This window comes from Pinus tabuliformis, chromosome 4_1, assembly GCF_031772625.1.
Source record: "Pinus tabuliformis cultivar Carrire ecotype Pingquan chromosome 4_1, CPIR1, whole genome shotgun sequence".
In the NCBI taxonomy this organism is placed as follows: domain Eukaryota; kingdom Viridiplantae; phylum Streptophyta; class Pinopsida; order Pinales; family Pinaceae; genus Pinus; species Pinus tabuliformis.
The window spans coordinates 919,961,631-919,988,730 of NC_142303.1; the positions used below are offsets into that span (position 1 = coordinate 919,961,631).

At 38.5% G+C, this 27,100-nt stretch overlaps 1 pseudogene; it reads left to right on the forward strand.

Moving 5' to 3' along the window:
- The first annotated feature begins 6,256 nt into the window (after positions 1-6,256).
- LOC149179157 (putative receptor-like serine/threonine-protein kinase At5g57670) lies at positions 6,257-7,441 on the forward strand (annotated as a pseudogene).
- Positions 7,442-27,100: the final 19,659 nt, after the last annotated feature.

Sequence of the window (27,100 nt, forward strand, 5' to 3'; positions counted from 1 at the left end):
CTGTATAGGGTTGCAGGTATCCATTGGAGGTGAACCAGTAGTCAATACTGAAGGATTCAAGTGTTTTGAATCCATTTTTACCATCTATTCCACCTGTAGATGCTTCTATTCAGCTGTATATTCAATTTGAGCATTTAATTAAAACAAGGACAAGCCCATTTGGGAGCTTTGGACCCAGTAGACGTAGCCCAGGTGGGGTGAACTGCTTTATCAACTTCTTTTGCATCTGTGGTTGATTTATTTTGTAGAACAAATTCGTTTTAGTGTGTTAAACAGTAAAAGGAAATAAATTTTCTATGCTTAAATGGGTCATGAACAGCTGAAAATTTCATTTGTTTTCTTTATGTAAGACATGGACATCTTTTAAACATGTATATTTATGAATTGAATACCTTGCAAACAATTTACAAGTAGTTTCAAATTCAGATCACTAGTAAAGCATTGGCAAGAATTACCACTCCTCAAACTCTCAAGATAGAAGGTCATATCAAGAAAAAAAGGTGCAAGAAGTGAAAGATCACATCAAGAAAGAATAAATGAATCCAACCATATATTGTAATTCATTGTCCGGAAGAACCACTCCTCAAATTATCAAGATAGAAGGACATATCAAGAAGAAAAATATTCAAGAAGTGAAAGATCACATCGAGAAAGAAGAAATGAATCCGACCATATCTTGTAATGCATTGGAAGAAATTACCACTCCTCAAACTATCAAGATATAAGGACATATCAAGAAGAAAAATGTTGAAGAAGTGAAAGATCACATCGAGCATCAAGAAATGAATCCAACCATATCTTGTAATGCATTGGAAGAAATTATGACTCCTCAAACTCAAGATAGAAGGACATATCAAGAAGAAAAGATTCAAGCAGTGAAAGATCACATCAAGCATCAACAACAAGTTCTCCAACTTTTAAAGGATAAGGCCACTTTGGTGCAGAATCAAATGAAACAACAGGCAGATCAACATCGCAATGAAAGAAGTTTTGATGTAGGCGATTGGGTATTTTTATGGTTACATCCATACAAACAAATGTCCCTCAAGAAAGCTATTTATGAGAAGGAAATGTTGGCAATACTACACGCACTTAAGAAATGGCGACCTTACCTAATGGGAAGACACTTTAAGGTAAAAATGGATCATGATAGTCTTAAATACTTTTTAGAACAAAGATTACCTTTAGAAGAACAGAAAAAATGGGTCACAAATATGTTGGGTTATGACTTTGAAATCATCTACAAAAAAGGGAAGCAAAATGTTGTTGCAGATGCACTCTTAAGAAAGGATGAGGATGTGGAAGCATTGTTTTGTGCTATTTCTATTATCCAACCAAATTGGATAAATGAAGCAAGGATGAATGGAATAAGGACAAAGAAGTGTGGCCACTCATTCAAAAGTTGCAGAAGATCCCAGTTCAAACAATATTGCCAGAACTTGACAAGGAAGGAAAAATCATATTGGAACCTAGAGCAGTCACATAAACAAGAACCCGTTACCTATAAAATCGATCAATTTCAAAGTATCTGATCAAGTGGAAGAACTTACTCGCCGAAAATTCCACATGGGAGGACAAGAATTTTATACAGAAGCATCAAGAACTACTCAAGCATTGAGGACAACACTTTTTGAAGGAGAGGGGCATGTTAGGTCCCTATACTACTAGTGTAACGCCTTATTGTTATTAGTGCAACCCCCTTATTATATTATTGTGCCCATGTAGTCCCCATATTGTTATTATTGTGCCCCATAGAAGCCCACTATTGTTATTATTGCGCCCTTACATTATTATTGTTATGTCGACTCTGATTATATTATGACCCCTTAGACTCCTATATATAGAAAGGAGGTATTGTCATTTGTATCATCCAAGAATTGTTCATTTGTGTAATGTAAAGGAGGTTGCCCCCTCAAAGAGGCTTATTTCTAAGGCGTTCATCTATCTTTTCTATCTTTTTGCGAGTTGGTTTCATAACATACACATATTGACTTTTGTGTTTGTGATCAATGCTTTAGGGGTTTTTGAGCCAAAACTTATGGATCAAAGTTCTAGAAGTTAGATTAGATCCATGTGTAGATAGTACTATAGTATTGCCTTAGAAAGTGTTGAAAATTGTATCTGGGTTCAGTCTTCATAATGACCTAATTTTAATCATGACATTATATATTCTTTATAAAGAAATAAATAAATAAAAAAGAAAGAAAGAAAGAAAATATATATTCTATTTTTGGAGTGCAGGTTTCATACTCAAGTTTGAGTCAAAAGCATGTTATTCATGCTTTTAGGTTTTCTAGGTATTTTTAGGATAAATAATAAGTTTTGTCATATGTCATAGTCCCATTTGGTTTCATTGTAATAAATAAAAATATTTATTTATCAAGAAAAATCCATATATTAGCCCAAGACCAAGTTGGCCCAAGAGCAAGATCAATTCAGCCTAAAGAAGGGGAATTCGACCCTCAAGAAAGGCTATATAAAGGATAGAAGCTAGACCCATTTGGATGCTCATCAAGCACAAGTTCAATCTACAATAACGAAGTTGAAGAAGAGTAGATGGGAGAACAAGGAAGAAGAGCATAATTCGAAGTTTGAAGATAATATTTTCTTGTATCACTACTAGGGTTTGGGAAACTTCTAGTTGTAGGAGGCTGAAGTTACAAGACCAAAATTCTGTGAAGCAGTTGCACGGGTTGAAGTTCTGTGAAGCAGTTGCACGGGTTGAAGTTGTAGTATCGAAGTTCTAGAAGTTGCCTTGAAGGAGATCTTGCTGGGGGCTAACTTGGGATTTGGATGGTTCACTGGATTTGGTCTTTGGGTCTTGGAAGTCTCTTTGTAAGAAGATTCTATAAGAAGATAAGCATTTCTTTATGGGTTTCCCACTTAGAGAGGTTTTTCCCTGGCTTGGAGCCTATATCCTATGCACTTTGTCTCTTTATGATCTTCGTTGTTTTTGGTAATTTCTTGATGAACTAAAGAAGTAATAAAAGGCCAACTAACATTACAAATAATTATCAAGATAAGGAAAATAATTTATAATCTACAAGTCTCCATATTTTCCAACAGAAAGTAGGCAAAACCATTGCAAGGAATCTTGTTGAGAATTTCAGCCCCAATACCGACTTATTTTACTCTTGAAGCAGTTGAATTTTTCCCTGCATAGATCGTAGAGCGATTTTTTTGTGATATCCTAGTCTAATTTTGTTTCTGGACATTTTCCTATTTTTCTAGCATTGCCTTAAGTTCCTGATCCACTTCTCATGGTTCCTCGTCCTCCCTTCAGGAAGGAAGATCCTCCTTTGATGGAAGCTCCACCTTCCCTTCATATGGTGCATCAGCTTAAAGTTAATAGAATCTGTTTAGATATATCATGTATCTCATTATTCAATTTATCTATGTTAAAACTGATTTTCTTGTAATCTCTTATAAGTCTTGTTTTAAGGTCCTTTTGTAATAAAAGAAGTCTAGTTTACTTTTAAAAGTTGTTGGAATTGTATGTTTCATTTGACATGGGCATTCACATGGGATTTTAGAGATTTTTTTTTTTTTTTTTTGAAGTTGGGAGGATTCCGTATAAAGAAATAACATATCTCAACCAACAACTCAACAGACTCTTATTTCTATGCCTATGCAAATACATATTTTTATTTCATCCTTGGGAATGCACTTTCTATGTTTATGCAATAATATGTATATGAATAGAAGAACTGTCATAATTCGTTATTATGTTACATCACTGCAACACATGTTCCTAAATTGTGGTGTTTTTGTGAGATTTTCATGTATTTGAGACAAGGTTTTAGAGGCTTTGAGTATTAAATGTTTAACACTATTGGTACCTCTGCGTGAGTGATTTTCTTGTTTCATATTGTTTTTCTTATTCCATCAGAAAATGTGGGTTCAACTTTTCATGAATACTTAAAAATAATTTTCCATAAAAATAATGTAAGTATGATTGGAGCACGACTTAACATACAATACACACATAAATGGGTTTTGAAAAGCGGGTAATCTGGTGAAGGCCAAGGAGCTCCTTCGAAAGATGCCAGAGAAAGGTTGCAAGCATAGCCTCATTAGCTATAATACATTGGTAGATTGATTTTTCAAGCATTTCAAGATAAATGATGCTCAACAAATATCTTACGAGATGCCATGATGCTGTGACATACATAACATTGATCGGTGGACGCTGCAAAGTGGGTATTTCTAAGGAGGAAATAAATTTGTTTGAATACATGAGAGATAACTGTCATGTGCATCGAACATGCAAGGATTTCATGCTTGAAGAAGCCAGCGGCATATTACAAGAGACCGTAGAAAATGTGTGATACTTTCAAGAGATTTCGACTAACATTTTTTTGCAAATTGTCCCAATAATTTTCTCTGGACAACTATCAATAATTGTGATAATTTGTTTTGCCATGTATATTTTCACAGTTAATAACATGATGTTGTTGAAAACTTCTGGTAAACTGTGTATTTTGTTTGATGATGTGCCGGACTTTTCGAGTGAACACTACACCCATATTCAGAGACATGAAAATTTTAGTTTTTAATGCTTTTATGGGGCATGATAATAGCTTTTGAGTTTTGATGTTTCTCACGAGCGTTTGGATTCTTGAATTCTAAGTCTGACAGGCCTTTCATGGAAACAACAAATTGAAAATTGTTTCATACCTATGCTTGTGTATTATAACTCCTTGTGCTTATATTTTTTCCCAAAAAAAATTCATCTTTGTGAAGCCATGTAAATTCTCCATCCTGCACATGGAGTCCTTATGAATCCTAATATCTCACCTCTATCAAGTGGGTTTAAAGGAAATATAAATTCGAGCGGCTTTGTTTGATTTGGTGACTCATATCAATTTTGTTGGAGATCGATAACATTCGATGCGGCATTTGCTTCTAGGCATCCTGAGACGATGGGTCTCTTTCCTTGTTGCCTTTTTTTTTGGGTGGGGGTGCAGGGAGTCAGGTGTTTTTGAGACCACGTGTTATATTACAATAGATAACACTGTTGTTGTAATGCCAACGTTAGAATAAATTTACCTTTTCCTAGAGGATTCCTTGTTTGGAGTTGTGAGTATTATGCAATGCCTACTTACAGTGGATGTTTAGTGGTGTTCAACCCACTTCAGAGCAAGAGAATAGCACAACACATAGCTTAAAAAGGGGCATCATTCATACATTTGTGATTGGTTTTCCCATCTTTGTAGGCCTATGAGTGACCCTATGTCAAAGGTAAGTAATTTATTGAAGGGATGTTGCAAGAATTTGTTGAGATACATGCAATATGATATGTTGTGGAATATTTATTTCATTGCTTCTAACAAATCTCTCTGGACTATCATCGATCTCAGGTTTGACATTTACAAAAATTAGTTCTAACTCTCGAGAATGAGGTAACATTCTTTGGATTAAAAATAATAATAAAGAAAAATAGAACACTCAATTCTATTATGGCAGAATGTGGAGATGTTTACTTGCTATGAAGGGAATGATATGATTCAAAAGACATGTTTCCTCACATGTCCTATCCATGGGGGTTTTGTGAGGGAACTTGAGGGCTTTCTTATGCACAACACTCATGTGTGATGCTCTAATAATGAATTATGGGAAAGCTTTACAACATATATAATTGCACTCTCAATGGCACTTTTAGTTACTCTCTTCTCATAAAATATTTATACTTGAACAATGCTTATATTACAATCATAATAAGGCCTCGTGCTAATTGCAATTTAGTCTTGAATCCCTCTGAATTAGACAATTTGTGTCATACTCTGACTCTTTTTTTACACCTAGTGTTGAGCTGCTTTTTTTCCAGATTTTTACAATTTTTATCAAATAATTATATGCTTGTGACTAGTGTTTATAATCATTATTATCTTATTAAGTTGATAGTTAGAGTCATTCAAAGGCAATAGCTATTAAATTCTGAATTCTTCTGGTTAATTAATTTGAAGAGTGTTTTGTGTAAATTTCATTAATAATATGCCTTCCTGGTGGCAGGTGAATAAGACATGTACTGGCACCAGCGGTGCAGGAATGCTCACTGAAACGCATTTAAGTATGGATTCATCTCATGCACAAAAGCAAAAACACATTTAAGCACGGATTCATCTCATGAACATAAGCATCAGCTTGAATTCAATGACAAAGATTGAGAACTACATTATGCACCTCTTGTCGAGTCTCAAGATGAGATTGTGCGGAGAGGTTGCTGAACAACACCCACGCAAAGTCATTTTTATGACAACTTGATGGGCAGATAATCGCAGTTAAGAGACTGGCAAAACAAAATACAGATGAACGAAAATAAAAATAATTTCTAACAGCACTAGGAATTATTGGGTATGTATGCCATCCGAACATTGCCTCATTGATAGGGTGCTGCATAGAGAACGATCTTCATTTCATATTCCATTTCAATGTGCATGGTAGTTTGGCTTCACTCCTTCATGGTACTAATAATAGGGTGCTGGAATGGTCAATTAGGTACAAGGTAGCAATTGGAACAGCACGGGGGTTGCATTATCTACACAAATGCTGCCAGCGACGCATCATCCATAGAGATATAAAGTCTTCAAATGTCTTGACTAGGCACGGATTTTGAACCACAAATTTCAGATTTTGGATTGTCAAAATGGCTTCCAAAATAGTAAAGCATCATTTTACCGGGGAGTTTGAGAAGAAATACGAGCCTACCATTGGTGTTGAAGTCCATCCTCTTGTTTTTTTAACAAACTGTGGGAAAATTCGCTTTTATTGTTGGGACACTGCTGGGCAAGAGAACCCAGCAGCGGTATGAGGTAGAACTTGTAGCAGCTACGACCCAACCTCTTCCAGATGACGATGATGATGCTTTTGAATAGCTTCATTAAAGATGCTTTTGCATATTTAGGGACTGGCGGATTCAATTAGTTTTGTATCATTGGAGTTTTCTCTTGAGTTCTGACATTTAATTCTGATTTGTATTTGGGGCTTAGAATAACATTGCTACATCTCTATGTGCTTTGGGTACTTGGCACCTGAGTATTTCCTGCATGGGATTGTCGATGAGGAAACTGATGTCTTTTCATTTGGGGTGTTGTTGCTTGAGATTATCTCAGGTCGTAGATCAGTGGATGCTTCTGAGAAGAACATATTGTCTTGGGCTAAACCCTTAATGGAGTCTGGAAACATTCATGAACTAATAGATCCACGGCTTCAAGGTCAATATGACACTCATCAGATGAAGAGAATGGTGTTAATTGCTTCACTCTGCGTAAGACATTCAATTATATGGCAGCCATCAATGAATGAGGTGTTACAGTTATTGATAAAAGGTCAAAGTAATGAGGTAGTGGATTATTGGAAAATGCCAACATCCTTGATAAATAAAGATGATGATGACGGATTCGAGCTCGCCAGCTGTGCGTTGCCTCTGCCAATAATGTGATGAAGTCAAATTACTTCCAGAAGTTGGGATTGCACCAACTCAAACTCGAAATTGGAAGCAAATTTTCTTGTTCTGATTTTAATTAGTTCATATTAACCAAAAACCCTAAATATATATGCTATATAACAATCGAACTGTTTAATTAAAGCATTGTCACTATATAAAATAGATTTTTGTACACTGATAGGGGATCGCTGGGATCGCAAAAGAACGCTAGGCTACGTGGAAATTAAACCTGTACATTGTATTATTTGCAGAGTCTGGATTTCAATTGCGCCATGAGAGGAATTTGAGCCCAGTGGAATGATCCCTGGAGGGGACCACTGGAGCCCAGCATTTAATTATTTAGCATTCATGTAATTTGGTTTCAGTAGCAATATGATTTTGCAATTAATTTATATTTTCCAGGCTATTTCGAATTTCTGAGATGGGGTGTTGATTTGATTTTTACAGTAAGATTGAGCTGGTTGTTCGGGCCCATCAGCTAGTTCATTACCTAGACTACTTAGGATTTATTTATTCTATTACATTTTATTTCCTGTTAGTGTGATTTAATTCATTGCATTTTATTACATGCTTGTGTAATTCATTTGACTGCGTTTTATTTCCTGAATTGTGTAGTGTGATTTAAACTCTGCTCTGCCATTTCATGATTTCTTAATTGCATAGGTTTGATAAATTTAATGCCAATGTCATTTTAGGATTTATTTATGTTCCAGTAATTAGATTAAAAATAGAGTAGACTTAACAAGTGCTTCTTTTCTCATTTTCACTAATTGCCCTGTTCTCTTTATTATATAACAGAACATATTTTTAGTCTGCAGGGATTCAAGATAGGGACAAAAATAGTATAAGAGCAATAAGGATTTCATTTGATTCTCCATTCATATTGTTTGGCACTTATAAGAAACTTAAATCATTACATGGAATTTATCTTGGTGTTTTAAGAAAACAACATTTATTCAAATATCAAGATTAGTTTGAGTACATTTTTAACATAATTAAAGTGTCCAACAACACTCTTGAAGATATCCTCATTCGATGATTTTAAATTCTGGGTTGAATATTGCCATGCACATATGATTTCTTTCTAGCATTATTTGAAAGAAGCATTTTAAGTACATATTTTAAAATAGTTTGAAATTGAATTTGTATCATGCTTTCATATTTGCGGCGTAGCTTAGTAGTCTTTTAAGAAGTTTTGCAGTCTTTATTTGTTGCAATGTGTTTACTTTGGAATGTATTTTCTTGAATGATTTCTTTTTCGAATTGTTTTGATTTTACAAATCCTTGAGGTCATATTCTAGCATATATTGTGTTACGTCTCTAAGTATTACGACTCTGGATTGGCAATTTAAATGTGAGTGTAAATCTAACATTTATACCTCCTGACACCTAGTTTTATGATTGAATACACTTGTTTGAGATATTATATATGTGTGTAGAGTAAGGGATCCGTTTTGAGAGTTTACATGGACCATGTATTTAAATTTGTTTCTTCAAATTGAATGTCCTAATCATGCACATCTAGTTCTCAGAAGTCATGAAATTATTGTCAATGATTATTAGTGGAATAATGCTATAGTACTTGGCAACCATGTTGATGATCCAATAGCTAGACTTAATACAGCACTGGAACAACACTTGGTTCCATCATTGTGAACACCTTTTCATTTTTGGGAGGTATATCCATTAATCTCCCCATAACGTGTTGGATGGCTATAACTAATTTAGACTCGATTTTTCTTGAATGTGTATTTATCCTGTGGATGGTACGCACTATGAGAATGTAATGAGCTTGAAAATGTTTCCAAATCAAAAGATAAAACAACGTGCAACTAATTTACGGGTTCTCAAGGAGAATGTCATGGATTGCCTCCCTTTTTTTTCTATACCAAAGATCTAATGTATATACATGCCAATCAAAAATTGTTTCTATTTACTTTTGTTGATTTTGTTCTTTTTTGTTGTTGTGGTAGATTTCAAGTTATCGCACATGATATTATATTAGTTGATCATCCATTTGCAGCTTCTGTTTTACAAAATAACTATTTTTTGGGAGGCTTTACATGATGTTATAGACATTTTTGTGCCTTACAGCATGAAGCATGAAATGTCAATAATCTAAGGGATCCAAAGTCCCTAAACATGTTGTTCCTACCCCTAGAGGAACAAGGTCAGCAAACCACAGCACTGAATATCAGTTCTCCACCTGAAAACACTCAAAAACAAGCTAATTCTGGATCATGTCAACTGCTCCACTGAGCATCTGCGCTGAATGTCAACTGCTCCACTATGTACCTGCGCTGAATGTCAACTGCAAAGAAGGCTACCTGCGCTGGGCGAGTTTGGCCAAGTGGCACAGTCATCTCAAGGTGTCAATGCCCAGGAAGCTTCCAAAATGACACTTGGATCAGGGAATTCGACTTGTGATGAGTAAGAGGATCTAGATCTCCAAGTGGAAGCAAGAACCTCCAAGTGGACTCAAGAACTGAAGAATAACTGAAGTGGGAGAGGACACTAGTCAGCTTCATGCCAGCCTCAAGCTGACTCATCCTTTCTCCAAAACTCCTATATATAGAGCTCTCTCATGAGGTCTAGGGAGTGTGGAATTTTGTGAATGTAAGGAAGTGCTGTTGGTTTGAGTATAGAACTATTGGGTGATTTGCTTTGAAGGAGGTGAAGAGGAGATTTCTTTCTGCTGGGAGGTGATGCTAGATTGGGCCTTTTATGGTTGTATCACTTCCTGAACTTTACTTCTTCCATTAATAAAGCATTTGAGGTTCTTCTATATGCATGTGTCTCAATGGTGTATTGTTATACTTGTGTATTTGATTTACTCTAATCCTTGAATCAATTATGAATGTATGCTTCTTGTAGTTTCCCTCTCTTGCCATTTTACAGGATCTTGGTGTAGCTGGGCCAGTGAAAGAGCAAGGAGCTGAGAGCAAGCATCAAGGAGAGAAGATTGGATCAACCATTAGCGAAAGACATCGGTTAGTGAATCTCTTTCTCCCCTATTTTACTTTCATAAAGAAGAAATCTTAGATAGCTTTGCTTCGATTGTTGCTGAGGTACTATCACCCTTAGAGTGGGATAGGGTCATTCCGTATTGGATACTTTTCCCAACAACAAATTGGCGACTCCATTGGGGATCGTATCTTGTTGGTTGTTTGTGTTTTTACTATTCATTTCATAAACACAGGGAGTACCGAATCGAACTGCATTTGGAGCTTTCAAATGCAGAGTAGAGGGCAGCTACTCTAGCTCAGTTTCTGGGCATGTTTATGATTTGAAGAGCTGATCCACAAGGACTCTAAATAGCTCTTAGTGATAGCTTTTCATCCTCCTTTTCATCCCTTAGTGTGTACTTGATTGATAGCTTCTGATTTGGCCAAAAACTGTGAATTTTTGAGCAATCTGTGACCCGGAAACTGAGAAAAACGAAAGTTTATCTCTTCATTGCAGGCACTGTGAAGGCAGTCTGCATTTCAGCACAGTTCCCGAAGGGGCTACCTGCGCTGAAGGTCAAACTGCCAGTGTACTACCTGCGCTGAACCAGTTTTGCCTAGTGCTACTGGGGTTCCTTGCTGTTTATTGCCCTGTTTTCATCCTTGTTTTTGCAGCCTGTTATCAGTCAATGTACCTATCTGAAACCAACTTTCCTTGCCACTATTCCGCCTCGGTTGTATAAAGAAACTGTGTTTGTTCTTTGTGTATTTCTTATATCATTTGCAGTTTCCCATAACGAAAGTGAACTAGTCTTGCTGTGGCCTCTTAGATCTAGACCTGTGATAAAGTGTCGTTTTGATCTTGAGAGTTAGTTTGTTTGCTGTTCATAGCTGATTGAGCTTTTGCTTTCGTCATATGGTTTGAATTTATATATTTCTAGTGTCGAAACAAGTAAATCTTAAGGTGTCTTTTGATTTTGGACAAGCTTGTTTGCTTTCACTTGAAATTGAATTCAAAGTTATACAACAACTTTCTTTTTGTATTACATCAACATTAAGAAAGAGAAAAGAAATACCTGCATTGTGCATGTGCATTTTGACAGTTTGCATGTTGATTTAGGAAAAAGTGCATTAGTGTGTGCTTTATGATCTGTGTGAAAAGATGATGTCTTTCTTTTCCCTCAGTAGTTAATATTTTCAAAGTTGAAAGATTGAAAAGCTTGCTTATCATCTTAGACTGCATTTAGGAGTGTTATCATACATCTCGTGGTGATCCATAAAGGCAAACTGCTAAACAAGATCAACCTTAAAATAAATTGAATTTACATAACAATGCATTGAAACATAACGCAAACACATAGAGGTCTAAGCTAGAGACGTGTTCCAGCGTCGTTAAACATGATATCTTAGCGTTGAGTGGTTGGGTGATTCCTCCACGGTGAAGCGATAAGTATCAATACGGACTTGTGCTCCCACGTACCGTCGCGTATATATTGGGAGACCCCTATAGGAACAAAGCCTTTATCCATAGGAAACAGTGTCGGTCGCCCTACTGATCGCAATGCAGTGAACACAGCATTCACGAAGATCGACCACTCGTACCGTAAAACGTATTCTGTGGTTTTGCGAAAAGTTTGGCACACCCTCTGCCTAGATCTCCAGAGCAGTTTCTTTTGGCCTTTTTCAAACTCTATAACTGAAAAAGTCCATCCGAGCATTTGTCACTTCGGGCTCGTTAAAACATCGAAGCAGACTAGAGTCATCTTTAGCTTTTTCTCGACTCTTAAAAAGTGAAAAAGCAAGTTGTGTCTAAAGCGTCGTTATAAAATTTATTTTAAACGGAACATAATCACCTCTTATTCCTGCGTTGATCTTTAGGTTGAGAACATGGAACGCCCCAACCAAGGAATTCCACATGATGGAAATCCTAGTCCTTTCTCCTCTTGGGGAGAAGTTGGTGCGCCCCACATGGCCACATTGTCGCTTCCAGGACTGACAATTGGCCTGCCAATTTGGCTATTCTCAACCAATGTAGTTCAGAACACCATGGTTCCTGAATAGTCGAGTCAACAGTTAGATCAGTCTAGAGCTGCCCACCAGCCTTCTACTTCCTATAACTCTTCCTCCAATCCTTTATCTTCGCAAGGTAAAGCCGGCAAAAGCCAAGCTCCCATGGAGAAGAAGGAGAAGAAGAAGAGAGAGAAGAAGAAGAAGGAGCCTAAGGCGACTGGGGGCAAGCAAAAGACATCTGAAAAAAATCCACACACAGCACAGACCGGGCCTAAATCGCCATGTGTCATATGTAGAGGAGACCACTTCCATAGAGATTGTCCCTGTATTCCCCGGATACTAAGGGACTGGTCCCCTCGTTTGCACAATTCGGGAGCATCAACCTCTGATAGCCATGTTGAATGCTTACCGTCAACCAGCAAAAGTGAAGGTTCAAGACAAAGAGGGGGAGCAAGATCCCCCTGCAGACTGTGTGAAGGCGTTCACGCCATCCACCGTTGTCCCTTCTTAGACGAAGCGAAGAGAGTTTTGGAAGATCGCCCGGTTTCACCGTTGAGACTTCCTCCTGGATACAAAAAACTCGTGCCAAGTCCTTCGTTGGTTGAAAATACAGCTGACCCGCTCAAGTGGTCAGCTGAAATGTCAGTCATTGAAAATGAACCTACTGAATCCAGACCAGACGAAAGTCTAAAGGTCGAAACGGCAGTTGACCCGGTTCCGCCTTCAGAGGTTTCATCTTCAAATGACATCGTCACTGAAGATTCATCTTCAAATGACACCCTCACTGAAGAGAATAAGGATGACACCATCCAGATTCTTTTCATCAACACAAACTCTGATGAGCATCAGGGCAATGCGCCCATTCCTTTATCGCAGGAAGGAACATCGTCAGGGTCACATCCGGCCGTATATTCGGTCCCACCACCAAGCAACCTGGTTGTGTCCTTTGATTGGAACCAACTAGGCAGACCGCGGTTGCCAGCCAGTATACCATTCAGAATCATAGTCCAAGTTTATAGAATGGTAATGGCTGGCACTATCATAGATGAAGGGGCATCTATGAGTATCCTTTCCTCTATTGCTTGGAAAGCACTGGGTTCCCCGGCGCTTTTGCCTGAGATAAGAAATCTCTTGAGTTTTGATAAAGGAACCAGTCGACCATTAGGGATCCTCCCCAATGTGCCTGTTACATTGAAAGGGAAGACCGTTCAATTGAACGTGATGGTCGTTCAAGGACCCTTGGATTATAACCTACTCCTTGGACGAGACTATATATATTGCATGGGAGCTATAGTCTCCTCACTCTTTAGAGTAATGTGTTTTCCACACGAAGGAAGAATGGTCAAACTCGTAGACCAACTTTCATTTCCGGGATCACGCATCGCAAATAGTCACATACCAACCCTGAATGGTCTATTCAATCAAGAAATGTCTCCACCCCCAGTCCTCCTTCCCGATGAGTGCGAGTGATTCGGAAAGATGGGACTGGAACCCAGGGGGCATGCATCCTGGTCTGCTTTGGGCAGAAAGAACCCTGGGTATAAGGTAGAATTTCCGCGAGAGAATATGACCAGTCCGTACCCCGTCCGTGGATGGAAGAGGGGTTGTTCTGGAATAAGATTCTGTTGTCAAGGTCACTTGTTTGACAAAGGTCATTCACCATTGTCTATTTCGGTAGACAGTGCCGAAGAAATGTTTTAGTTTGATGGTGTTAACGAAACAATCTTTGGGTAACCAGAAAGAGGCAAGCCTCACCCTTTAAAACAAATGTTTTATCGGATAAGTAGGGGCAGCCTTGAAATTGTACTTTATACCCGGGGGCATGCAAACCTTTTGGAGTGCAAGCCAAGAGCGGTTATTTATCTGTTTTTTGGATTAGTCGTTTCCGAACTTGCATAAAGAAAGGATATGGAGTAAAGCTTAGTGAAGATGAAACTCCTTAAAAAATAGAGATCTCACAGGAGACATTTCTTATCTTATGACTGGTATATCGAGCAGTTTTACCGTGGAATTTATGCTCGTTAAAAAATAGAAAAGCGAGATCCGAGCAGTTTTAGCACATAGTTCATGCTCGTTAAAAAATAAACATAAGATTGAGCAGTGTTTTTGGTGCATTCAAGCTCGTTAAATAAAAAAATGAACCTATCCCGGTAAATAACCATTGTGATCGTAAATTTATTAGCCATAAAAGCCTTGGTCGTGTTTTGCACCTGCCACCTCCATTCCATTTGGCCGATCGTTCACCTCCATATGATTGTTTACCCATTTTGAGGAACAGCTGCGAAGAGTGATTTCACCTAGCCATCCTTGTGACACTGCCATGATTGGAAAATTCCAACCTGTACCTGGAATCTGCTGCTATCCCTGTTTATCACTCGTTCCTCAAAAGACGAGTCTTCTTTGAGCTCTTTTCTCTTGACTCGTAAAATATGAAAAGTTTGCCGAGTTTTGGCCTTCCAGCTCGTTAAAAGGACCGGAAGAGCTATCCCTCCCGTAGATTTTAATCTTTTTGGACCTGAGGGATTATTGCACAAAAAGGTCGAGTGCTTGTTTTATTCGGCTCGTTAAAGTTATCGAAAATTCATCCCTTCTGTATTGTTTTATACTTTTTCGGACTTAAGGGATTAGATGACGAAAAAGGAATTTTGGAGTTAACTTTCTGTACCTTTTCAGACTCTCTAAAAATGAAAAGGACCGAGTTTTCCTTGTCGTTAGACTCGTTAAAATGATTAAATAGCGACAAACTTGTCTTTAGACGAGAATGAGTTTCCCTATCGCTAGGCTCGTTAAAACATAGCGATGGGCTTGCCCGAAGGGCAGGTTATAGAACAAGCATATGTTATCCTCCTCAAGCTTGACAAAAATAAAGAGGTACTGGTCAGAAATGACTGGGGAAAAATTGGGAGAACCTCAAAGCTTTAAATGGTAGCAAGTCGCTCTTGAACATGACACTTTTCCTCCGTATCACATCGGGTTGGGTTGTTTCATTCACCGGTCTCATCACCATGGTCTTCGCCAAACCATCCACATTTGGGGTAATGCTACCGATCCATCGCATCAGTGTCGTTATATGTTCAAGAGATGTCGTTCAGAAAGAGTCAACCGTGTCCCATTCACTGCCATACATTATCCTTCATCCACCCATGATCGCCACCCTGAATCATATGTCACAGATTTTTTTCACCTCCACTAAAATCATTAGCTCCGTTTCGCGTCACTGATGTGGGATTCATTAAGGCCCTCCTTTGACGGATCGCTTCTTGTCGACTTCAGCTCATTATCCAAGAAGTTGATCTAGGAACACCCCCCTTAGTACTTTGAAGCTTGCATGCCTCAATGGCAAGTTTCTCACTTTCGGCGACAGGTATACATCAATGACCTTCGACCGAAAGATTTTGCGTGGTGTTCGACGCCAAGTCCTTTATTCACACCATGTGAATTGTACTGTAGTACCTTGAGGATCATTATCATTATCGGTGATTCCTCTCGCACTTGTTAACGGTTTACATCATTGACCGGTAATCAAGCGATGTCTTTCCATGTTCGACTTCAGCGCAATTCTCACATGGATCGACTTGTACTTAGAGTGAAGATCGAACGAGTTTGAAGACCCCGGATCTAGTTTCATCCATCCGGGCTGCGATATATATTCAGGAAATATAAAGACATTTGACATGTACACCATTACAGCAGATGATCATCCTACTCAAAGGATGATAATTTCAGCAGAGAATTATCAGTCTACCATCAGACGATCGTCTGTTCTATGTACCAAAATGAATTTATAAAGCTGAGCATGGGAATGCCCGCCTCAGCTAGATCATGAAAGCAGAATGAAAAATAATGTATTGTATTGTATTTTATTACAGGTCACCTTTCAGCGATTGAATGAACTTCGGATCCTCCTGATAAAGCATTTCACCCGATAAACGACCTCATACTTTAGGGGGCAACTGTTATAGACATTTTTGTGCCTTACAGCATGAAGCATCAAATGTCAATAATCTAAGGGATCCAAAGTCCCTAAACATGTTGTTCCTACCCCTAGAGGAACAAGGTCAGCAAACCACAGCACTGAATATCAGTTCTCCACCTGAAAACACTCAAAAACAAGCTAATTCTGGATCATGTCAACTGCTCCACTGAGCATCTGCGCTGAATGTCAACTGCTCCACTATGTACCTGCGCTGAATGTCAACTGCAAAGAAGGCTACCTACGCTGGGCGAGTTTGGCCAAGTGGAACAGTCATCTCAAGGTGTCAATGCCCAGGAAGCTTCCAAAATGACACTTGGATCAGGGAATTCGACTTGTGATGAGTAAGAGGATCTAGATCTCCAAGTGGAAGCAAGAACCTCCAAGTGGACTTAAGAACTGAAGAATAACTAAAGTGGGAGAGGACACTAGTCAGCTTCATGCCAGCCTCAAGCTGACTCATCCTTTCTCCAAAACTCCTATATATAGAGCTCTCTCATGAGGTCTAGGGAGTGTGGAATTTTGTGAATGTAAGGAAGTGCTGTTGGTTTGAGTATAGAACTATTTGGTGATTTGCTTTGAAGGAGGTGAAGAGGAGATTTCTTTCTGCTGGGAGGTGATGCTGGATTGGGCCTTTTATGGTTGTATCACTTCCTGAACTTTACTTCTTCCATTAATAAAGCATTTGAAGTTCTTCTATATGCATGTGTCTCAATGGTGTATTGTTATACTTGTGTATTTGATTTACTCTAATCCTTGAATCAATTATGAATGTATGCTTCTTGTAGTTTCCCTCTCTTGCCATTTTACAGGATCTTGGTGTAGCTGGGCCAGTGAAAGAGCAAGGAGCTGAGAGCAAGCAGCAAGGAGAGAAGATTGGATCAACCATTAGCGAAAGACATCGGTTAGTGGATCTCTTTCTCCCCTATTTTACTTTCATAAAGAAGAAATCTTAGATAGCTTTGCTTCGATTGTTGCTGAGGTACTATCACCCTTAGAGTGGGATAGGGTCATTCTGTATTGGATACTTTTCCCAACAACACATGATATATTTTGCTCATGCTTTTGCATGCTTGTCTTAGGAATTTATGCAATGGCCTTTGATTGATTCTATTCTAAAAGAAAATAGAATTCCATGCATTTGGAAATCCTTTACATTCAAAAGACATCATGAAGAAGGTCCCCATATGATATGTTCTTTGGTTTCTATTATAGGTCATTGGTTGCCCCATGTGAGGGCATGGATGGGGTATTTCCCATGAAAATAACTATTTGGATCAACCTTATTTAGCAAAAGGAAACTTAGTTAAATTTCAATTTCATTTTCGTTTATTTTTTAAAGATAATGCAGGGTTTAATTTGACAAAATTTTGGATCTAGGTTGCTCCCCTTTCAAGTCTTGAACTTAATGGAAAATTTTGTTCAAAAGAAAATGTTTGATGGATTGAATAATTTGGTGAACTTTCAAAAATTTGAATGGGCATGTTGTTGCACAGAATGTCTAGGCACCGCGACAACGACTCAGATCGGGGGCTGTCACCCTGATCCCCAAAGTATCTTTTTAAGTTGTCTCCCAATAACAGACTAAGGGGGGTAGACCCTACAAAAATGGGAAGAAGGAGAACTAGTTTGGAATCAACCAGTTCGGGAGACACAGTCAAGTGACCAAGTACTTGTTTTAAATATTGTAGTATCTACCCCCCTTAGTTTGTTGTTAGGAGAAAACTTAAACAGAGAGATTGGGGATCATGGTGACAACCCCCGCTCTGAGCAATTGTTGCGGTGCCTAGACATTTTGTGCAATGACATTTTTTGGCACCGTTTCCGGAGACCAATTTATTGGAATTTGGCTTTACGACATTCATCTCATTCATTTTTATCATCTTTCATCTCAAGTGTCTAAGTTAGATTTATGTCCGGGTGGTGACTCCACTTCCTTCATCTTCTACATGAGCTTGTACTAGAAGGCATCCAAGTAGCTTGGTTAATCTTGCTCCTGATCCTGAGAGGGCTCTCAGGTTTCGATTACACAAGCTCTCTTCTCGTACACTTCTTGTTAATCTCATACAACAAGCCCTCTCTGACATCCATTCGCTTTTTCTTGATCCTATTTAGCAAGAATTCATGGATGATTTATATATTCCTTGTGATTGTGCTAATATTCAAGGTTATCCTCATGACCTTCCCAATAAAGGTTTGGATAAATTGCCTTCTTTCCAAGGAAATAATGTGATATCTGTTAAAGCTCATCTTCAAATTTTTAGGCATTTCATTAATAAATGGGGTGGTGCTAACGTTTCTCACGAGGATATAAAAATGAAGCTTTTTGTGCTATATATGGAAGAAGATGCTTTGGAGTGGTTTACTGAGAAAGTTTATCATTCTTTTGAATCATTGCAATCAATCATTAATGCCTTTAAGGAAAAGTTTGTAGATAAGAAAGAAGAAAGGCATTTGGTTAAGGCTATCAGTATCATAAAAAAGAAAGAGAATGAGATGGTTGAAGAGTTCAACAAGAGATTTAATGGTATTATTAAAGAAATATCTACAGATTATAAGCCTCCTGACAAATCTCTTCTATATTTTTACATTTAATACCGATACTTATTATGAATTAAGACATACTAAGAGTCGTGATTATAAAGTTGCTCAGGCTTTAGCTGAAGAGGTTGAAAAATATAAGGAGGTGTCTGGGAAGTCTGAAATCCCAGGTTTTGATAGGGCTTCAATAAAATTGAAAGATCCTAAAGAAAAATAGGTTAAAGAATCTGAAGACGACCCTATGCAAAAATTACTGCGAAAAATTGAAAGCATGGAGCTTAACCAACTGAAATTAATCTCTAACCATGCTAAGGAAATAAGTACTTTGTAGTCTAGGTTGGTTCAAATGGAAAGGGCTCAAGCGTAGAATTTCTAGCCTAGGAATCATAATAATAATCGAAGTAATAATACTCGGCAGAAAAAAGGCCAATCTAGTGAGCAGAGACCACCTAATCCACTTGAATCTACTAATCTGGTCGATGAAGCTCCGCCTTATTTTAGGGCTTGTGATGCTCTTCATGAGGAGGCTACTTGCCCCATTGTTAAAAGCATTATGGATAGTGGAATGTTTGGGCTAGTAATCAAATAAATGTTGTTGGGAAAGAATTTTCTTTGTCTATGGAAGATTGGATGGAGGTTAAGGAAAACAGTCAAGATGTTAGGCCTTCCACATCGTCCTTTAGTATAAATAATTTTGATCATGAAAAGGATGTGATGGTTGAATTATTTCCTAAAAATATTTCTCTGGGGAAAGTCTTGGAAATTGCGAAAGATAAGGGTTTAATTTATCAAAGAAGGGACAAGGATCAAAGTGGAAATAAAGTTCCCCCTCGAAGTTTTAACCCTGGTTCTAACTTTGGATTGGATGTTGATTTGGGAAGTTGGTTTAATAATACAAAAACATGAGTTCCTGTCACTGAGATATTGAATATTCCTTCCCAAAGAGCTAAGTAATTAAAATCTATTGAAGCTCCTCATATGAATGTTTATCAAAAGAAGGCACCTGAGACTTTCTATTAGGGTGCCCCTATATATTTTCAAAGTTTGGATTCAGATAACAAGGATCATCATCCATTCTTTATTACTTTGATGGTTAATGGATATAAATTGAATAACTGTATGCTGGATTTTGGTGCCTCAGCCCATGTCATGACCAAGAGGGTCATGGAACAACTTAATTGAAGAGTTTCTAGGCCTTAATACAATATATGTGCCATGGATTCTAAGAAGATTAAAGTTCATGGGTTAATTAATGATTTAGAAGTTCATTTATTTGTTTACCTTGACATTATGATTGTTATGAAAATTGTTGTTGTTGATGTTCCTAATGCTTGGGGTATGCTATTATCTAGAAAATGGGCCTTTGATCTAGGAGGAAGTATTCAGATGAATTGGTCATATGCTACGATTCCTTCTCCTAGAGGTGATGGGTTTGTAAGACTTAACAAAGAGCCCAAAAGAACATTCCATATTGAAGATCCTAAGAGACCCCATAATGATATAATTAAAGAACAATTTGACAATGGGAATTATGTTATTTTGTCTAACTCCATAGTTCCTTTCGATGATAAGATTGATGACAAGTTTGGGAATATGAAGAATAAAGTATGGTACATGTATTTTGATGGTGCATCATCTAGGCATGGTAAAGGTGTTGGAATAGTATTAAAGTCTCCCCTTGGTCATGTTTTCAAATTTTCCTATAGATTGGAATTCGAAGTGACCAACAATGTTGCCGAATATGAAGCTTTGTGGTTGGGTCTTGAGTTGGCAAAGGCTTTAAGAGTTAAGTTTCTTAGATTCAAGGGAGATTCTGACTTAGTTATCATGCAGATTAAAAATAATTTTACATGCAAAAATCAAAGGTTGAGCAATTATCGAAATGTTATATGGGATACTATGGAATACTTCGATGCCCTTGACCTTGAAGCTATCCCAAGAGAGAAGAATAGTTTGGTGGATGAGCTTTTTGTAGTTGCTTCTACTTTGTAGTTATTTGATGGGTCGATCAAGGATAAGGTGAAAATTGAAGTTATTTTTAGACCTTTTGTTCCAGATAATTTAGAGCATTAGCAAGTTTTTGATGATGAAAAACAAGTGATTCATTTTCTTGATAATTTGGGTGAGTTTGAATTTTTTGGATAAATTCTAAGGAGGATGGATCTAATGAGCATGAAGATATTATAAATCCTATCCGTAGGAATTTTGCTGCTTTAGAGAAACACTTTGATCAACATGATGCCACAAAGACGAAAGAGAAAAATAAAATGGATCCAAGTGAATTCATCGAAGTGAACATTGGTACTCTAGTGATCCAAAGATTGTCAAAATCAGTAAGGGTACTAATGACGAAGAAAGGAAAAAGTTAACCAATTTACTTCGTGAATATCAGGATGTTTTAGCATTTTCTTATGATGAATTAAAAGGTTATAGGGAAGATGTCATGGAGCACACTATCCCTTTGAAAGATGAAATGCTAAACCCTTTCGTCAAAAGCTTAGGCATATAAATCCTAAGTTAGCCCCTTTAGTTAAAAAGTATCTTTCAAATATGCTTGCAACGGGAATTATTTCTCAAACTAAGCATTCAACACGGAGTTCCAACCCGGTGATTGTTAGGAAAAAGAATGGTACAATTAGACTTTGTGTTGATTTTAGAAACCTTAATATAGCATGTAAAAATAATATAATTACCCTTTTCAAAATATGGAGACCATATTGCAAAAATTCACTGGTTCTGGAATGATGTCATTACTAGATGGTTTTTCTAGATATAATTAGGTATGGGTTAAGAAAGAGGATCATCACAAAACTACATTCACCACACCATGGGGTACTTTAAAATATATTAGAATGTCATTTGGATTAACAAATGCTGGGGATACTTTTCAAAGGTCTATGGATTATGCCTTTAAGGGTTTAATCGGTAAAATTATCGAAATTTATTAGGATTATCTTACAATTTTTTCTAAGGATGGTATTAGTCATATAGGTCATCTTAGAAAAGTTTTTGAAAAATGTAAAGAGTTTGGGATTTCCTTAAATCCGACTAAATCTATTTTTGGAGTAACTGAAGGGAAATTACTTAGTCACACCATTTCTAAAGATGGGATCAAGATTGATCCTGAAAGAGTTGAGGAAATCCAAAAGATTCCTCTCCTTCATAATCTTAAATCCCTTTAGTATTTTCTTAGGAAAACAAATTTTCTTAGTAGATTTATTCTGAATTACGCAAAAGTAGCTAAGCCTATTCAAATTCTTTTGAAGAAGGATGTAAAATTTTTGTGGAAAGAAGATGGAAAAAAATGATTTTCAGGAAATCAAAGGTGATATTTCCAAAGCTCATGTTTTAGTTAGTCCTGATTATTCAAAGGATTTCATGATTTTCTATTTCGCTTCTGAAGATATGTTAAGTTATGGTATGTTCTATGCTTATAACAGTTTACTTATTTTTCTTATTATATTCCACCGATTAGCAATCACATGTACATAAAGTAAAGTGCAGATAGAACATTAAACGATCGACAGAAAACAAGCCAAGACAAGAGACACAAGATGTGGCGGCTAGCCAGGGACAAACCCCACAATGTGTGGGGAAACCCTTTGATCAAATCTTCTTTTATCTTCAATAATTCAGCAGAGAGAAATAGTACAATAAATCTGATTCATATCAGCAGTAACAAACCCTAGATCAGTAGCATCAGCATTAGCGGCTTCATTATCAAACTAGGGCAGACCATATCTCACAAACCGACAGTCGGATTGACTTCATTCCACCACCAAAAGTTTTGTCTTCCAGAGGAGGTTCAGATAAACCTACAGCGCAGTTCAAATGAGGAGATCTTCTAGGCCACGCAAGTCAATCTTCTGCAGTTGCAGCTTCAGTTTCAGCAGTTTCCGGCTTCAAACTAGGGCAGTCGATATCTTGCAAACCGTTCGTCGGATTGACTTCATTCCACCACCAAAAGTTGCGGCTTTCAAAGGAGGTTCAGATGAACCTACAGTGTAGTTCCAAAGAGGAGATCTTCTAGGCCACGCAAGTCAAGCTTTACTTCTGCAGTTGCAGCTTCAAATTCAACAGCTTCCGGCTTCACATGTGAGAGAGAGAGAGACCCATTTCAGCGCAGTAGAGAAGAGACTCATATCTGCGCAGTAGAGAGAGAGAGATGTGATGAGTTGAGTGAGTCCAAATGAGGAAAATTCCTCTTATATTTATACACAACGTTGGTGGGTGAATAGATGCGACTGTTGGGCTTCTGAGCCTACATAAGTTGTAGGTCGGCTTGATAATAATTCCATAATTAAAATAAATTCATATCTCCATGAATACTTATCGGAATTGGATGATCTTTATATCAATCCTACACCTCTCGACGAGAGGAATCTAATAAAAATATTATTAGCCATGAATAAGATGACCCACATGAAGTTTTTCCCTGGTTGCCAATTTTAACACTCCCTCTCAACCTTGGAGAGCTTCATCTGCAATCTGTCTATCGGTCGTTACTATTCATCCATCAAATGCACTGCCTTGTACAGCCTGACCCTTGCCCTGCTCTGCTCTATTTTTCCTGTTCTGATTTGTCTTGTTCTTCCCTGCACTGATCTGTACTGTTTTGTTTTGTTCTGCTCTGCTCTTGCATTGTTCTGTTCTACTCTGCTTTTGTCCGAATTATAAAGAAGAAGAAATGATCGAGGATGTATCATACTGACTCAAAGTCAGTCTCAGAGTATGTACCACTGGTCCCAGACCAGTCTCAACCAACCCAAAGTCAGCGTCATAGTGAGTACAACTCCAATGGTCCCAGACCAATATCATCCTCCACTGACTCAAAGTCAGTCTCAGAGTATGTACCACTGATCCCAGACCAGTCTCAACCGACCCGAAGTCAGCGTCATAGTATGGTACAACTCCTACCACTGGTCCCAGACCAGTATCATTGATCCCAGATCAATGGAGGTCATCCTAGCATAGGGAGTACGGTAGTTACAACGATGTGTCCATCGGTACTACTATGGTCCCTAACTTCATTTCCCTGCTCATTGATCAGATGAGAGGTACTTCCCATGAGTCCCAGACTGCATGGGTAGGATGCCTCGACAGGAGAACTAATCAATCCTGTCCTCACAGGAGAACACATCAATCCTTCTATAATTGCCATGGAGAACACATCAATCCAGGCCTCACAAGAGAACACATTAATCCTGCTACAATTGCCATGGAGAACACATCAATCCTGCTACAATTTCCATGGAGAACACATCAATCCAGGCTGCCATGGAGAACACATCAATCCAGGCCTCACAGGAGAACACATCAATCTTGCTACAATGTCGCCACGGGGTGTACATGTATACCACCAGGGGATAGTGAATAATCATGTGGTCATATGCTGCTCCAAGAAGCACCCCGCACCCCCCTGGAGCTCTCAAAGCTCAATGCATCATACATGACCCTCATTGGAGGGTCTTTGAACAACTCCAGGTTGTTCACGGAAAGTCAGAAATTTTACTTTCCCAAGGGGTTTTGTCAGAATGTCGGCAACCTGTTCATCTGTACCGATATGATGGAGCCTTATAGCTCCCCATTGCGCCATATCTCAAATATAATGGTATCTGATATCAATATGCTTTGAGTGATCATGGAATACAGGATTCTCTGACAAACGAATCCCACTTTGGTTGTCACAAAGGATCACAATGGTATCCAATGTGAATCCAAACAGCTCATTGAAGAGCTTTTGCAACCAAACTGCCTCACAAGAAGCCATGCTAGCAGCAATATACTCTGGCGGTGCTCAAAGCCACCGACTTTTGTTTCCTGCTCATCCAGGATATCGAAGCAGATCCCAAGCAAAAACAACACCCGGAAGTGCTCTTACAGTCCTCCACATTGCCTGCCCAGTCAGCATCTGTGTATCCAAATAGTCTCACATCTCTGGCAATGTATCTTAACCCATAAGTGATAGTGCCATGAAGATATCTCAGCAGATTCTTGGCACCAATCCAGTGTATGTGGTGGGGTTCAACCATATGCTGGCTCAACGTGTTGACTGCAAAGCATATATCTGGATGGGAGTTCACTAAGAACACTAATGCTCTGACGAGTTGTCGATACTCAGTATAATTTCGTAAAACAGGTCCAGCAGCACTACCGCTTAACTTCTTGAAGTCAAGCTCCATCGGAGTAGTTACAGGCTTGCAGTCCACCATTCTGAATCTTTCCAATATCTTCACCACATATTTTCCTTGAGATAGGAAAATTTCTCCTGGCTTTTGCCACACTTCAAGTCTTAGGAAGTAGTGCATCAGTCCTAGGTCTTTCATTTCAAATTCAGAGGCCAGCTCCCTCTTACATTTGTGAATGAGAGGGTTTGCACTTGTTAGAAAGAGGTCATCCACATACAACACCAGTATGAGAGGCTTGTCATCTTCAACCTTAAAGTAAAGGTTAGGATCAGCTTCACTCCTAGTGAATCCCAGCTTCATCAAGTAGCTATCGATCCTCTCATACCATGCTCGGGATGCTTGCTTCAGCCCATAGAGAGCCTTCTTCAACCTGCATAGATGAGATTTTCAATCATAAATCTCAAATCCTTCAAGTTGCTCCACATAGACCTCTTCTTTGATAGAACCATGCAAGAACGCAGTCTTAACATCCATCTGATGTAGGTTCCATCCTTGTGAAGCCACAAGGGCTATTATCAGGCGGATGGTCGTATATCTGGCAACAGGTGCAAATATCATAGTCTATACCTCCCTTCTGGGATAAACCACGAGCAACAAAATGAACCTTATACTTTTCCATACTTCCATTTGCTGCATTCTTTATCTTGTAAAGCCATTTTGAAGTAACAATTGTCTTTTCCAGGGTCTGGGAACTACTTCCCAGACATCATTCTCCATAATAGACTCATATTCTATGGTCATAGCATCCTTCCATAGTTAATGCTTGATGACATCTGAGAATGATGAAGGTTCATTTTGTATGATCGTGCTCATGATGGTGAGGTATCCCTGATACCTGTTAAGTTTCTTACTTTGATGGAAGGTTCCTCAGGGTGCAGCATGTCCTTCAGCATCATCAAGTATCCCCCTAAGCCATGAAGGCCTCTTCCTAGAAGAGGAAGGCCCATGTGGATGAGGATCAATCAGATCCATGGGTTCTTCTTCATCAGGCATTGATTCATCATCCTTTTCTTTCGGTTCCCTGGTGTCGGCTTCTTGAGAGCTACTCAAAGTCAGCAGATTGTCCACCTTGCTGAGAGCAATATCTTTGTCAAAGGTGACATCATGACTAATCATGACTTCCCTTTGACCGGTGGTGAACATTTCTTCAGGAGTTTAGGAACCCAATGCTTGATGAGGGCATCGATTTTGTACATATACGGCGGTGATTGTAGTTTCAGCCCATAGAAACTTTGGAAGTCTTTGATCATGTAGCATGGCCCGGACAGCTTCCATCATCGTGTGGTTCTTCCTTCCCACCACACCATTCTGCTCAGGAGTATGTGGTGTAGTAGTCTCCCTCTTAATGCCAACCTCAAGTATGCCTGAGTAAACCAATTGTAATATATCGGAGGTCTTGCTTTGGCTTGAGGGGAATGGTCCCCTTTTGAGCTTTCCTTTGGCACATCCCGAACATACACCTTCTTTCTCTACTTGGAATTCGGACATCCCTATTACCATCTGTCTTACATCGGGTAGAGCTTTGTAATGAAGGTGGGTAAACCTCCGATGCCAAAGTTCGGACTGAAGAGATGTGTCATAAGACATGACACCTAGTAGACTTCCATCGACCTGATATAATGAATCAAAACTAAACCCAAGTGTAAAGGCATATTTAACATTATTTTTCCATATACGTACCTTGCCATCGCTGAAGGTTACCTTGTAGCCTTTGTCTTCCGTTGCCGAGATGGACACTAGGTTCTTTTTGAGGTTAGGTGCATTTCATACATCCTGGAATTTCTAGCCTTCTTGAATGCTTGTCCTCTTCCTTGATTCCCAGCTCTCCTCTTACCTTTGCTGTTGAATTTGTCATTCCTTTGATTTCCATCAGAGGGATTTCAAGTTGCACCACTGCATACTATACCATGCTTCTCTAATCATGATTATCATCATGCTGCCCATGTCCATGATTTTATCCATCATAATGCTGCTCAAACTAGTGTGCATCATCATC